This window comes from Bombyx mandarina, chromosome 12 (genome assembly GCF_030267445.1).
Source record: "Bombyx mandarina strain Sakado chromosome 12, ASM3026744v2".
Taxonomy (NCBI): Eukaryota; Metazoa; Arthropoda; class Insecta; order Lepidoptera; family Bombycidae; genus Bombyx; species Bombyx mandarina.
The window spans coordinates 5,272,963-5,288,027 of NC_143219.1; the positions used below are offsets into that span (position 1 = coordinate 5,272,963).

The 15,065-nt window shown below is 33.8% G+C and overlaps 1 protein-coding gene across 1 annotated transcript in view; it reads right to left on the reverse strand.

Annotated features, from left to right (window-relative positions):
* LOC149501762 (cadherin-23) overlaps window positions 1-14,725 on the reverse strand; it is a 46,191-nt gene extending 31,466 nt beyond the window's left edge. The window contains exon 1 of the mRNA XM_089731844.1: window positions 14,559-14,725. The gene's annotated coding sequence lies outside the window, so the exon portion shown is untranslated. The remainder of the gene's footprint in view (window positions 1-14,558) is intronic.
* Between the last annotated feature and the right edge of the window lie 340 nt (window positions 14,726-15,065).

Here is a 15,065-nt window from a genome sequence, read left to right on the forward strand (position 1 = left end):
GATATAGGAATGCACTTTCACGACTACCACTGGAACTGGATTAAATCGACATATTGCAACCCTGAAAAAAGGGGCCGCAGAGAAAATCACAGGTTCTAAATTCTAAAATTAATAAATGAATTGATTACCAAATTTCTGTACAGAAAGGAAATTACCCAATATAGTTTCATGTATGTTACTTCTAGACTCGAAAAGAAAACTAATCAAAAACTTCCTTTTGTTATTATTTAGCAAAAAAACCTGGAAATTATAGTCTTCATTATATTGATGGTGTGTCTAGTCTGCATGTGTTAACTGAAACAAAAGGGGCAACCATCGCGACGCACTAAGGTCAGTGCCCATTGTGGGCCTGGGACTATATGGGACTGACCTTTACATGTGGGTGGTAAAAGACTGATGAACTTTACGAGTTTCTAATCAGTTTGGTAATTTATGTGGGAATTTTACATTTTGTATCGAACAATTATAATTTATGATTTTTAGATAAAATTTTGAAGTGTTTACAAATCCGGTCTGTAAGTAATATAAAAATTAAATAATATCGAAATCGGCGAGCTTATAACCTGCCTAAGGCTTAACCTTCAAATGGGCCATTGAGATTAGAATAATAACTGTCTCGTCCTACAGACCGGAACGCGTGATCTTGGCAAATCTGCAACTGATTGTAGAGAGCAAGCACCCTACTGTATTTATAAAAATCTAACTTGATAAAAATTCATACTTTATATAGCAGACAGATTCCGATTTAATTATAATAATTAGTTCAAAGCATATTTGTGAGACAATATGGCACAAAATAGTTTTTTTTTTCTGTAACCCTATTAAAACCTTACAGTTTGTACTACATTTAATTGCCGAACAAAGTGCTAATCAGTATAATATTCATGTGTGTAACAGAGGGTGAAGGCTTTCTCTTGTTTCGGCGACCGACTTGAACTCATTTCGTTAGTACTTTGATAATCTTTGTTATACTCTGCACTATTGAATACATGTTTGAATTTTACATATTGTTTTAACATTTAAAAATAATTTAACAGTTCTAATGATGATGGTAATTCTACTATTTATTGATAGGTACCGATCCATGATTTAATTAGGGAAATTCATATTCAAAATTACTTTGGTCGTAGGTGTAATAAAAATCTTTTGGAAGGCTTAATGCTATAAGAATTTAACCGGGGCACGTGATATGTGTCCGGGCAATTTACGTGTGATGAACTCCCCGACTTACCTTTTTGTGACACTAAAGCCTTGTTCGGACTAGGCGAGTATTTTAGTCGAGTACCTACTCGCTACTCGCCCGAAAAAATAGAACAAGATGGATTGACTTGACTAAATTATTTACTAACCTTCATGACAAAATTTTTGGTGCTCAGACACATTTAGCTACTAAATTACTCGGTACTCGACTAAAATACTCGCCTAGTCCGAACAAGGCTTAAGAGGGAGTTCTGTATTACGCCCACGCGAATGTTAGTAAAAAAATAAATTTGCTGATTATTTTCTTACATTTGAGCGGTTTTAATTTTCTCATAATTTTCGACAACAATTTATTCATACTATTTATGTGAAATCTACATATTATGTGGGAACAGTCAATTCCATTGGTTTTACTCGTAAATTATTTTAAGCTTGACTAACCGAATAACAATGGTTTTCTTGATTAATTTGAAATTTAAATAATGTTGAAAGTGTTGGATTGCAACGAAGTTTAATATTTCAAATTAAATCAACAATCATAATGTATAGGTATTATCATGTACCTAATTATTACGGAAAAAGTTAAATTTTAAATTCATATTTGAAATAGTATATATGACGGCTATACGACGGGAATAAAAGTACCTTTTTTATTTTATTGCTCAGATGAGTGGAAGAGCTCACAGCCCGCCTGGTGTGAAGTGGTTACTGGAGCCCATAGACATCTACAACGTATATGCGCCACCCACCTTGAGATATAAGTTCTAAGGTCTCAAGTATAGTTACGACGGCTGGCCCATCTTTCAAACCGAAACGCATTACTGCTTCACGGGAGAAATAGGCAGGGTGGTGGTACCTACCCGAGCGTACTCATAAGAGGTCCACCAGTAAAAACCTTTGCTAATTTGGTAAGAATTTTAACATCAAATTCAATTGCCTTTATTAATTAATTTTAAAATGCAGTTCACATACTGTCGTTTATGGTTCAAGTCATTAACTTTCGAAGACGTGATTCTACAATACAATAGCTCCTTGATCATGAAAATCTTGTTTCCCGTTGTTGTTCATGACATGACGCACTTGCAATGTCCTCATATTAAAATTTGTTCGATCATTGTCCTAGGGCTTTGAATCTTATCGAATATTGGGATTAAGCTTTAAATTATAATTTTTCTTGATATTATGACATATTTTTTTACTACTATTAGAATGCTTAATTTCATTAATACACTGTAAAGCCTATTCAATAGAATAACTCATTTAGTTTTTGTATATTTGTCGAATTGTGCTTGAAAACAAATTACGGAATTTTCCAAAAGGAAGCATTTAAGAATATTTTAATTAAATTTTAGATGTATTTTTACTATTTACTTACAAAGAGTATGAATAAATTTACTTATATAGATATCTATAATTAATTTCCATATGAAAAAAAGAAAGGTTCACGGAACTAGTCAATTTCGTGATAAATTCTTTAGTAAAATAAAATCCGCATGGTATTATTGATAAAGTTATAAATTTGATATTTATCAGTTTTCGACTGTAAGTATATACCTATGTATATTCTCTTATGTTAAAAAAGTGACGAATGGGTTGCTTACAAAGGAAGGCTTACAAGATTATAAAGTCACTCCCTAACTAGCAAAAAATCAAATGCAGGGTTATTTAATTTTTTTCTAAATCAGAATACACCCATCCGTAACACATTATATACAAACGACTTCTATGTAGTGATACATGTCGTTTAATACATTGTGCATTGGTGACTTCTCCTTGTGGTCATTATTCCAATTAATACAAAAAGTAAAAGTTAAGGTAACAAAGTTATTAATTGCATGCATGAGGGAATTGTGTTAATAGTTTTAAAGCTTATAATGCATAGTTGTTATGACGCTTAAAGTTCGCTGGTTGGTATCTCATGAACTCAATTAAAATTGTGTTAGTTATTGGATTAGAGTTTCCGTTTTCAAGGAAAGCCCATAAGAATACCAGCTTATCGAAGCGAAACCGCGACATGTTTCTTTGCTTAAGTAGGTTAATTAGTATTTAAATATTTGGGTCAAATAATTGTTCAACAGGATTTTGTATTATAATGTTTAAGTTGGTAGTTTTTCGGATTTTACGTTATCTAATAAAATTACCTCAATGAAAGAAAGCAGTGTAATTAATTCATGTTATTTCTCTATTCATAGTGATGTTTTTTCAACGATTGCAATGACCGTCATTATTAATTTGTGAGGCTAGCTTAAAGATGAATTGTAAAAATAAGTATTAGTATATAGGTAGTAAATAGTAATAGTATAGAAAACTTAAGCAAATCAAAATCAATACCAACAGTTGTTTATTCCAAAAACTAAAGCTAAAGCTTAAAAAGCGTTTATTCCGAATTACTTAACGGTGGTTTTAAAATCATTTTATACTTGAACAATTAGTTTTACATCGATTTTAAATAGATTTCTCACGGTTGGTCAATTACAAACAAAAAAAAATTTGATTCAAGAAATCGAGTAATGATCACCGCAGGTTCCTTTTGTGTGTCATTCATGTGTAACAGCGGAGTGTTGCGGAATGATCTCGAATAAAATAAAATATAATGAAACCTTAACGAATCTGTAACTTTGTTTTTATGACGTAATTAAATTTTGATGTCTATTTTACGGGTTTTCACAGAAATATGTTTTAGTTATGCTTTAAGTTTTTCACGTAGTCCATGTTTGTTTTGATTAATTATTCTTTCCGCTCACCGTTATTCTTTTTATTCCCATTACAGTTTTTGGTCGATCGTAAAGGCGGTCCACGTTATTTGACGATTTGAAGTGGCGTTTTGTATCGTATGAGGCCTGTCATCAAAAATGCTTGACTAATTACGTCCATGCTCTTTTTTGAAACAGTTCACTTTCTCATAATAATATACCCGTAAATTAAACATGAAATTTCGTCGGACTTTCGATTGTGAATAATAATAGTGTTGTTCTAACGTTTTTATTTATTTTTGTAACATAATTTTATTTAACGGCACTACATGTATTACCTACATATGTTATTCGTTAAAATTGCTTGTAAGAGAAGCGACGATGTTGCAGCTTATACGTTATTTCAAGTTTGTTTTTCTAGTTTAATTTCATTGATGTCTTTATAATCTAATCCACTTTATTATTATTCGGACAACTTTCTTACTTTTCTTGTTAGTAAAAATACATTGTTTATTCAGTTCCTTTGGGAATTTAGTTTTTTTTTCTTCTGTAATCTTTTTGATTTATTTTTATAAGCATACTGATTTTTAGTAAGTATTACCGAAGTAGAGAAAGTAGCTATTGTCGTATTTGAAAATTGGAAACTCCATGAGCACAGGCTCTTTGAAAATATCAATAGTAAGTAGTTTATTTCAGAGGTTGTAAATCCCGCTGAGTTTCTCGCTGGATCATCTCAGCGGGTCGCGATTCCGTTACGGTAGTAGATTCATTCGCGAAGCAGTTGCTCTTGAGTTGTTAGGTCTCATTCGGAGGCACTCGGGCATCTTTTAGCAAATCCCACCCCTCCTGGCTGAGCCTCTGCTCGTCCTGGTGAAACTGGAAGGCCACCGGACCACCGGTAATCCTTCAATCATAAAAAAGGCTGTAAATGTGGTAGAAGCAATCTCTCAATGCATTGATGATGAACACCATGGTTCCAAGTGAAGGGATCGGTCATAGATGCTAGATCATTTCATGAACTCCCAGATATGTAGATGGTATTTGTCCACATTCAATCGTCAAAAAAGAAAGAAAAAAAAAAGAGTAAGTAGTGTTTTATAAATAATTAGAACTAGATTGAAAAACTGGTGATATGACCTCTTGAGAGTCCGCGCGGGTAGGTACCACCACCCTACCTATTTCTGCCGTGAAGCAGTAATGCGTTTCGGTTTGAAGGGTAGGGCAGCCGTTGTAACTATACTTGAGACCTCAGAGCTTATATCTCAAGGTGGATGGCGCATCTACGTTGGCCCCAGTAACCACTTAACACCAGGTGGGCTGTGAGCTCGTCCACCCATTTAAGCAATACAAAAAATCTCACTAAACCTAAACTAAGCAGAAACTAGTGCGTGTATAGAGGTCCGTGCCGATTAAGTGCAATGACAATCTAATAGGAATAAAGAGAACGTAATTATGATTTGTTAATTGATCATTATTATTGAGACAAGTGTGTGAATGGAAACGCATCCCACATTAGATCCGGTAATGATAAAAAGCAGGTGAACAACTTTTTACAAGCAACTATCTGGAGCTCGACGTACATAATTATAGGGCGTCTCTCTTCCCTGTCTAGAATGTATGCATTTTGTACTAGTTTACATGTACTTATCTGTACGTTTAGGTATTTCTTGTGGTACATTTAAATGTTGGTAGAAGATATATGGGACAGCAAGCAATCCTTTACTTGGATATCGGAGAATAACTGAATAATATGATAATAGCATTACGATAAAATTAAATTTTTGAAAAGCAATATAAAACAATCGTCCTCGCCGGAAATTTTCAAGTCCAGATTGAAATCGCACTACTTTGCTTCTATGATATAACTGTATAAGTTCCTACTTCTTTTGTATTTTATCTTGTATATTTTTAGTATTTATTTGTATTTAATCGTATGTAAGTTTATCTTATATGGTATTCATTTTTCACATGTGTATTTAAGTATATATTTTTATGTAAGTTTATTAAGATATAGCATCGTCCAGTTAATTTATTCCTCTCCCTGCAAGGTTGCCTGGAAGAGATCGCTTTCAGCGATAAGGCCGCCGATTTATATACCGACTTTTGTTTTATTACTTTACTGTGTACATATTAAGGTGTTATATAAATAAAGAGTTATTATTATTATAAAAGTCAGTATTTAATGTGTTTTTTAATACTTAAATCATAAAAGCTATCGATCGTTAATAAGATGATAGTGTTATAAGTTTAATAATCAGATTGCGTAATGAATACTTGCATCTAGACCGCACTCACCACAGAAAATATCGAATGTACATATTATCATGACAAGGTGTTTGTACACTGTTGTGTACCTACACAGTGCTTATTTAATATGTATAACCTAAGCACTATTTCAAATTATTTCTTTAAATATCAGATTGCTTTATTAGCCTAAGGTCATCCATAAATACCGTCCACTATTCGACACCCAGTCGGATTCTGAGTTTTTGTTAAATATGTTCCGGGTTCTTGTTTCTTACGAGTGTTTCATTAGCCAAAATATCTAATACATGATTAGGCATTGTAATGTGTAAACATTAAATCTCAAAGCGGTGCTAAATATGGACAATCTTAATTTGTCTAAGCAGTAGTTAGTTGACAGGTTTTGCTTTTTGCTTTTGGCTGCGTTGTCAAGAATCTACATACAGGTAATAGGCGACTAACGCATTTACAGGATAATTATACCTAGTCAGGTCATAAATTCTGTCACATGTTTAATGTAAAATAATTGAAACAAGTTTATTCATTATGTAACCATTCATATACCAAAATGAACTTAACAAAACATAGATTCTTATGACACTAAAGTATATTCAAAATGACCTCCGTGATTTGAATACAGGCCTTCAATCTGCGCGGCCAGTCGTCTATCGCAGCACGAACGAGGTCCATGTCAATATCGGCGGCTGCCTTAATCAAGGATGTCTTGAGTGACTCCAAATTGGGATGAGGCTTTGAGCACGCCTTTTCCTCCAAGTGTTGCCATATCTTGTAATCTAAAGGATTCAAATCTGAACTGGAGGAGGGCCAGTCTTCGTGCCGGATGAAGTTGATTTCACGCGCCGCCAGCCAGTCTTGTGTGCTCTTCGCTCTATGAGCTGGCGCCGAATCTTGTTGGAATGCCCAGTGCCTGTTATTGAACATGGTATGAGAAACAGGTTCCACAAGGTTCGTCAGGACTGTATTTTGATACACAACTGCATTCGTTTTTACACCTTTCTCACAAAAATGTACCTCTGTTAAGCCCCAATAAGAAACTCCCAACCATACCATGAGCGAGGATGGAAAATGACCTCGTTGGACACGCGGAATACGGTTGCTTGCTTCTTCACTACTGTGTGCGTACACCTTATCATTTTGTTTGTTGTAGCTCTCTTCTAAGGTAAAAATTTTTTCATCCGAAAAAATAATTTCCCGATATTTTTTTCCCGCGTACCGCTTCAACAAAGCGCGGCATCTCTTCAGTCTCAGGTCCATTAGACGAGCATTCAAACGATGTCCTGTTTTTCTTCGATATGCTCGAAGCCCTAAGTCTTCATTTAACACCCTTTTCACCGTGGTTCTGCTTAACCCCATCTGAAGGGCCAACAGTTTCTGCTTACGTTTGGGATTTCTTTGAATTCGCCCCTTCACAGCTTTTATCACTGCTGGAGTCCTAACAGACCGAGGGCGACCACTTCTTGACCTGTCATCTACACTAGAGTCTTCATTGTATCGTTTGATGGTACGATAAACGAATCTTTTGGTTATATTCAAAATTTTCAGTATGTTAAAAATTTGAATAGGCGCGTAACCGCAACGATGCAACGCAATAACTGCAACACGGTCTTCTTTAAGCGTCCACTCCATATTTAAAAATGAGTAAAATTCTAAAAGTATACATTTTTATTTTCATGAACAATTCGGAATTCGAATTCAATAAACTTTTTTGTGGCCAGCATTCTAAAAGAAAAGTTTTTACTGTGTGACAATACTTATGACCTGACTAGTTATTATTATTACAGTACTGTATTTTCTTTTATAAGATTGAAGTATTACTGGTGGCCCGGAGGCCTTTCCAGTTTCACCAGGACAGGTGGACGAGCAGAGGCTCAGCCAGGAAGTACCTACTGTAATTGTAAACTGGCATTAACTAGTGGCAGGACGTAGGTGCATTTATGCATTTAGGTTTGAACCTTTAGTGGCTTAGTGACTTTTGCTGGGAAATTTTGGTATTATGCAAAAAATATAAACATATAGATAAACTGGCTTTTTTACTTGCTTCAGTTGGGCTAACTCATGGACAAGCATACTTTTCAGATATTAATATAGTTACACTTAGTATGACGTAGTTACTGGGGCCAATAGGCCGAAGAACTTAAATGCCGCCACCCACCATGAGACACGAGATAGTCATATTCTTCAAATTAGAAACTAATATGTACCTAATACCTAAAAAATAAAAGTCTACATTAAATTTTGCCACGACTACATTAAGTTCGTTTTGCGATAACCATATCTCCCGGGCTCCCGATAGGTGTGCTAGAGTGCGCATAGCGTGTCGGGAACGCGTTGAACCGTGCACCCCGGGAATATATTCCAGCGCCCTGTATCCGGTTACGTACAACAAAATGCTGTAGAATGACAACGTTCTTTTAAAAATAGCAATTAAACTAAAATCGACAAAATATATTTCATGTTTGTATATCATATACAGTCTACATACTACACATGATAATTATCAATCTGGGAATGAATCAGAAAAACCTGACTTAAGTAAGCTATAAATCTATACTAATATATAAATCTACAGTAGTTTTTACGGATGTTCCGTTATAACTACTGGACCATGCATCCGATTGACTTGAAACTCGGTATCCACGTAGAAAATACATGTACTAATGGATAGGCTAATATTTATATGAGTGTTGGACTCCCTAATAATAATGACAATAAATAATAATGTTAATTTTAAATGTGGAGCGAAGCGGTATTCGTTGCGGCAGTAACCATTTATCATCAAGTGAGCTGTATTCTCGTTTGCCAGCAACTATGTTAATGTCTGGAAAAACGTATTCAACAATTCAGCTGTTTATTACATGCCCATAATGTAAATAATTGCGTTGGTTTATTTAACATAATAATATGTAGGTGTATCTACTGATGAAAATTGCAACCATTCTGACCATGACCCTGATAAATCATTTCAAAACTGTTATTAAATATTTAAGGTCGAGTGCATTATGAAAACGTTTTGTGATAGTTCAATAAAAATTCAAATTCTCACATTAAAAAAACAACTGTCTATAGTGTAGTTTAGTTCAGTATAGTTATTTAAAAATTTAGTTCGTCAATACTGACAAAGTGCAGAAAGTAGAGCTATTTTTCATTTTCAAGTTAAGTTAGTTAAGAAGTGCAAGACGGACAAAAAAAAACAAAAAAAACATTTTTTAAATCAAGATTCTCACAGACGGCTACTTAATGTTCCATTTTTGTTTTTTTTTTAAAGTATTAATCCATTTTTCTTTTTCATAAACCTGCGGCTTCCGAGATGTTTTTTATGAAACCAATAAACCGTTATTGTAAAATACACTGGCTCTGCCTTTATTGAAAATGTGTTTTTTTATGGATTGATGATGGTTTGATTCGTTGTGTGAGTTATGTTAAACACATTGTCCAACGAGGTATTTGAGAAAATCATATCGCGTACTAGGTGTTTAGTGATTTTTTTTTTGTTTTAGTTTTTTATATTGCTTAAATGGGTGGACGAGCTCACAACCCACCTGGTGTTAAGTGGTTACTGGAGCCCATAGACATCCACAACGTAAATGCGCCACGCACCTTGAGATACAAGTTCTAAGGTCTCAAGAATTATTTTTATATTATTCTGTGGGTTCATAATACAGTCTGTCCTAGAGTTTTTATATGCGTAATTTCGATTTCGTTGTCATTACGCAACGTAGAACAGTTTTACTGTTAGATCGAATCTAAACCTCTTTTCACTTTGGTGTTTTCGTAGTTTTTCATTACACGGGTTTGTTGACCCGATGCAAGAACCGATTTGAATAGTTTGTCCGTAAGTTTGTACAGTTTTTTTTTTTTTCGTCATGAGGAAATCGCCGGACTTCCGCCCTCCACTGGGGACGGCGGGTGGAGCATGTCGGGGTCGAACCGACTAAAACCTCCTGTCGCTCAACAACCAACGTCCAAACCTCACATGAGACAGAACTCATGAAAAGGCAAAGGGGGGAAAGTGAACCGAAGTTTATATAGATAGAAACGAAATTGTTTTAGTTGAAAAACACTTCACTCAGGATTGAAAACAGGATGTCTATCAGTCTATCATTGTCAGCTAAAATGTTATTTATTGTTTGTTTATTGAAGGAAGGAAGGTACTTCAACATCGATGCCGTTAAATACTTGCTTGACAAGACAGTTAGAATTTGGTTAAATCGTGTAATAACGAAAATAACAGACTAAACAAGATTCAGTGACCAGTATTATTATTACAAACAAATTATATAGAGTAATCATGATGCTTAAGAACTAACTAAGGTTACATCGTATAGCATGGCATATCATCATCTGAAAATTGTATTTATTTTCTAAATTCCTCAAGAATCCTTTCTCATACATTGACCACAACGATACAATGTGATTAAAAAGGGCATTAGGAGAACATATATATGTCGGTCTATGAGGAATATTTTTTTAATTAATACGTTACAAATGAAATTGAAAGCTATGAACTTGAAAACCTATGAATATAGAAGTGTCTAAGTATGTATCATAAAAACCAAAGTTTTGTTCCGTAATCAAAGTTCTCATAATTCAAACAAATATTACGTAATTAATACAGGATTAAAAGTTTAATGACATGCTTAAATTTCGGCTATTGTTACATCGTTACGTGTTTGATGAAACATTGAATTAAGATGAACAGATAAATGTTTGTTGCAAACGTAATGGTGGGAATTTTCCGTGTACATATTGTGTTGAATAAAATTTCATTTAATTATTATAGGAAAACGAAAGCACATATTACACCGGCCGACATGTGAAAAATTTTTGAAAGTTGTTTGTATTTGAACCACAAATATCACCAATTTATACTATCTTAAACACAAAAACACCTACATATTTGCCCTATCACATCAGATTTTATTAAAAGAAGGAAAAAGCATTCTTTTCAAAATTTAAAGAAAAAATCAATAATCATATTACAAAAACATATATTTGAACATTTACAAAGAAAACATTGAGTCTAAACAATGCTACAGGACTATTTAGAGTGACATCTTTTACGTTTCGCGACAAAATTACGTCTGGGTGTAGTTTTTTTGTGAGTATCTTCAGTAACATCACGTGTCAGTGACCAGCAGTAATCAGCCATCATATTCACATTCCATCGACCTTGGTACCTTGTCTCCATAGTTTTTATGTCCTGATGAAACCTTTCTCCCTGCTCTTTACTGTAATCACCAAGATTATCAGGAAAAAAGTCCACATGTGAATCTAGAAAGTGGAGTTTTATGCTCATATTACACCCCAATTTTTGATACTTATCCAATAAGTTTGCAACCTTATTTTTATAGTCGGGATGTTTATTATTTCCTAGAAAATTGTTGACAACATCTTTGAACGCCAGCCAAGCATCTGATTCAGTGTTATTCATTGTGGCATCAAATTTTTCATCAGCCATCAAAGATCTGACTTGCGGTCCATCGAACACTCCCTTCTTAAATTTTTGCATCAGATAATCTTGGAAATTTTTTACACAGGTATTCAAAATTAGCATTGTTTTTATCCAATACTTTAACGAACTGTTTCATCATACCGAGTTTGATATGAAGCAGAGGTAGTAAAATTTTTTCAGGACTAATTAAATTTTTTCGTGTAACGTTCTTTGTTCCTACTTTGAGATTTTTACGAGGATTCCATTGTTTTTGTACGTAGTGCTTGTCTCGTGCTCTACTGTCCCACTCGCACAAGAAGCATGGAAATTTTGTATATAAGTAAAAAGTAAAACGTAAGATTTTTTTATATAAACACACTAATTTCAGTAAAAATTTTATAAACAAAGTAACTGTAGAGGTTTATTTGCAAGTAAACCTGTTTCGAATGGGTGTGTCGTTGTTGCAACTAATATATTTCCTCATGAGAGGTCGCACAATTCGAGAAAAGAGCGCCAAAATCTAAAATTTAATTTATTTTAATCAAAAAGTTTAAAATAGCCAATATCTTAACTTTTTTAAAAACCTGATGTGATACGATAAAATGAGGTATAATTTCGTGATCAGCACTACCAAATTAGTGGAAAAAAATAATCAGAACTTTAACAAGGAAAATGATGTCGGCCGGTGTTATCTATGATGTATACTATTAAGATTATATATCTGACATTATTGACATAAAGAATTACAAATCGATTTCATGAAAGTGAAATGTCAAAATCGGTCATTCCCACGTTTTATTTTCTGTGGTTAATTCAAACTCTTTGAATTGTGTTATTCAATTAAAATGTAAAGTTGCGCGCTAAATGATTTCACTTCAATATATATAATTGAAGTGATATTACTGAATGCAACAGTTGTGTTTAACTACTTACTATGGCGTATATAAATAAAAACGGATATAAAAAAATATATAAATAAAAATAAAGACGGGAATTTCTGGCACAAAAACGTAAAAAATATCACAAGTGTGCTTAATTAAGTTTTTCCTTTTTCACTACAAACAATATACCACAAGTAAAAATCGCGAGACGCGTACCTTTCACGACGCATACACGACCTACACTAGCTACCAGATCCTCATTAAAACGACTAGTACTAATTCGAAGTAGTAAAAGTTACTTTTTTTATTGCTTAAGTGCTTAACGGAGCCCATGCATCTTAAGATATGAGGTCGCACTCAATTATATAGTATAATAAACTTGAGACATTGACATCATGCTTAGAGCTAAGCGGCTGTATTCATATGGTGATGCATCAGAATAAGAAGAGTTACAATGAGTTATTAAATCAAATTCCCAAAATATTAGTTATGGTGTTTTTTCTTTAAAGTGTCGAAATGATTGTTTTCATTATTCAACTTCTCTCTACGGTTACTTTAAATACTTATTGACCCATAAACAAGATCTGTCACGATCTACTTATCGTAGTAAATTTTGTATACAGCTCGATTTATAAAATTTCACGCTACGAGTGATAAGAAATTTTTAATTTTTCACTTCTAAATATTCTTGGCCCTTCAAGCTTTGTGCACAGAGTTTTCTCTTGATTAAAATGTTTAGAATGTTTTTCGTAAATTAATTTATTCGTTTCGCAATTAAGTTTTCAATTCTTCAACGGTATAAGTAAGTCATGTTTTTATTTATTAAAAAAGTGATTTAGAAATGCAAATGCAGTTTTTTTTTTTGTTGCTTAGGTAGACGCCCACCTGGTGTTACTGGAGACCATAGAGATCTAAACGTAAATGTAAACCGTAAACCCATCTTGAGATATGAGTTCTAAGGTCTCAGTATAGTTAAACGGCTGCCCCATCCTTCAAACCGAAACGCATTACTGCTTCACGGCTGAAATAGGCAGGGTGGTGGCATCTACCCGTGCGGACTCACAAGAGGTCCTACCACCAGTAAGAAGTTCTCAGGACACTGTCTGCCTAGATCTCACTAGGAAAAATCCTACAAAAGTGGGGATTGAACCGGTTCAAGAATAGACCACAAAATGAAAACCTAGTGACAGATTTTAATCGAGTTGTTGGTTTGCTAGTCTAAATAAGGATAATTTTATATCCGTTTTTATGTTAGTGAACTTCTCCTAACCGATTGGGCCGATTTTGACGCAATTTTTTGTGTGTGTTCATGTGAATTCTAGAATAGTTTAGATTCATAATTCGGTTGACGGGAGAATGTCTTATTATAAAAAAAAAATCTTAGCTTTTCGGATTTAAGTACGGGTCTGTTAATTGTTCATATTAATAAGGAACGCTCTCCTTCCCACAATACCTTGAAATTTTGATTGATAAATTCGCATTTTTTTAAATTTTGTCTTTGATTTTTCGTCTTTCTTAAATATAGGTTAACGTAGCTATATAGTATCTTAGTGATTTACTTATCTAATTGAAATAAGAATAGACCAAACACAACTTATTTAAAACGTATGTTTAAAAGATTATTTTCGTAGTTGTTTTTACCTTAATGTGTAAAACTAAACATCGTAACTAAAGCCTTAAAATAAGCGCGGTGTCAAGTCTTGTAACTGTTTATTTGGCAATTTTTATTTTTATAGGTACTTTTATATAATATTTAATTTTATATAATATTTAATATTATATAATATTTTTATAGAACTATTTAAACATTGACGGATAATTTTCGTTACAGGAAAACCGAAGACACCACTGAATAGAATTGTTTAAAAAAAACTGCCTATTCGCTTAGAATATTTAAAAAAACACACTAGAAAAAGGAAAATTCCATATCGTTAATAAAGCTGAGGTCATGTGATTATGATGTAAACTTTTTGGATAAACAACGAGAATTGAGTGTGAACATTTCCTGATACATCATTTAGTGGTAGTGTATGTACATTACTTTTATATATATATATGTAGACAATTATTAAGTGAACAAAAACAGACCTGGTCGAAGATGTACACAGAAACAAAAATAATTGGCTTTCGAATTTAAAAATTGAACAGTGTAAGGTCGGTGATTCACTGCACTTCCGTCGCGGTTCACAGGTACGCGTTTCGGTACGCGTTCTCCGACAGGTGTGCGGACCACGCGATGTCACGACTGTCTGTGAGCCGAGTTTCCCACTCTGCATTAGTTGTCGAAAGCATCCCCTTGCTTGCTTGTTCGATGCACGGTCTTTCTTTTCTTTCGTTACGTGAACGTTGAGTATAATGAGTTTATATTTTATATCATCTATACTAATATTAAAAAGCTGAAGAGTTTGTTTGTTTGAACGCGCTAATCTCAGGAACTACTGGTCCGATTTGGAAAATTCTTTCAGTGTCAGATAGCCTATTTATGGAGGAAGGCTATATAGGCTATATAACATCAGGCTAAGACTAATAAAAGCGGATCACCAATAAAAATATTTTCACTTTCTACGTAAGTGAAGAGGCGGGTAAAATTTAGCG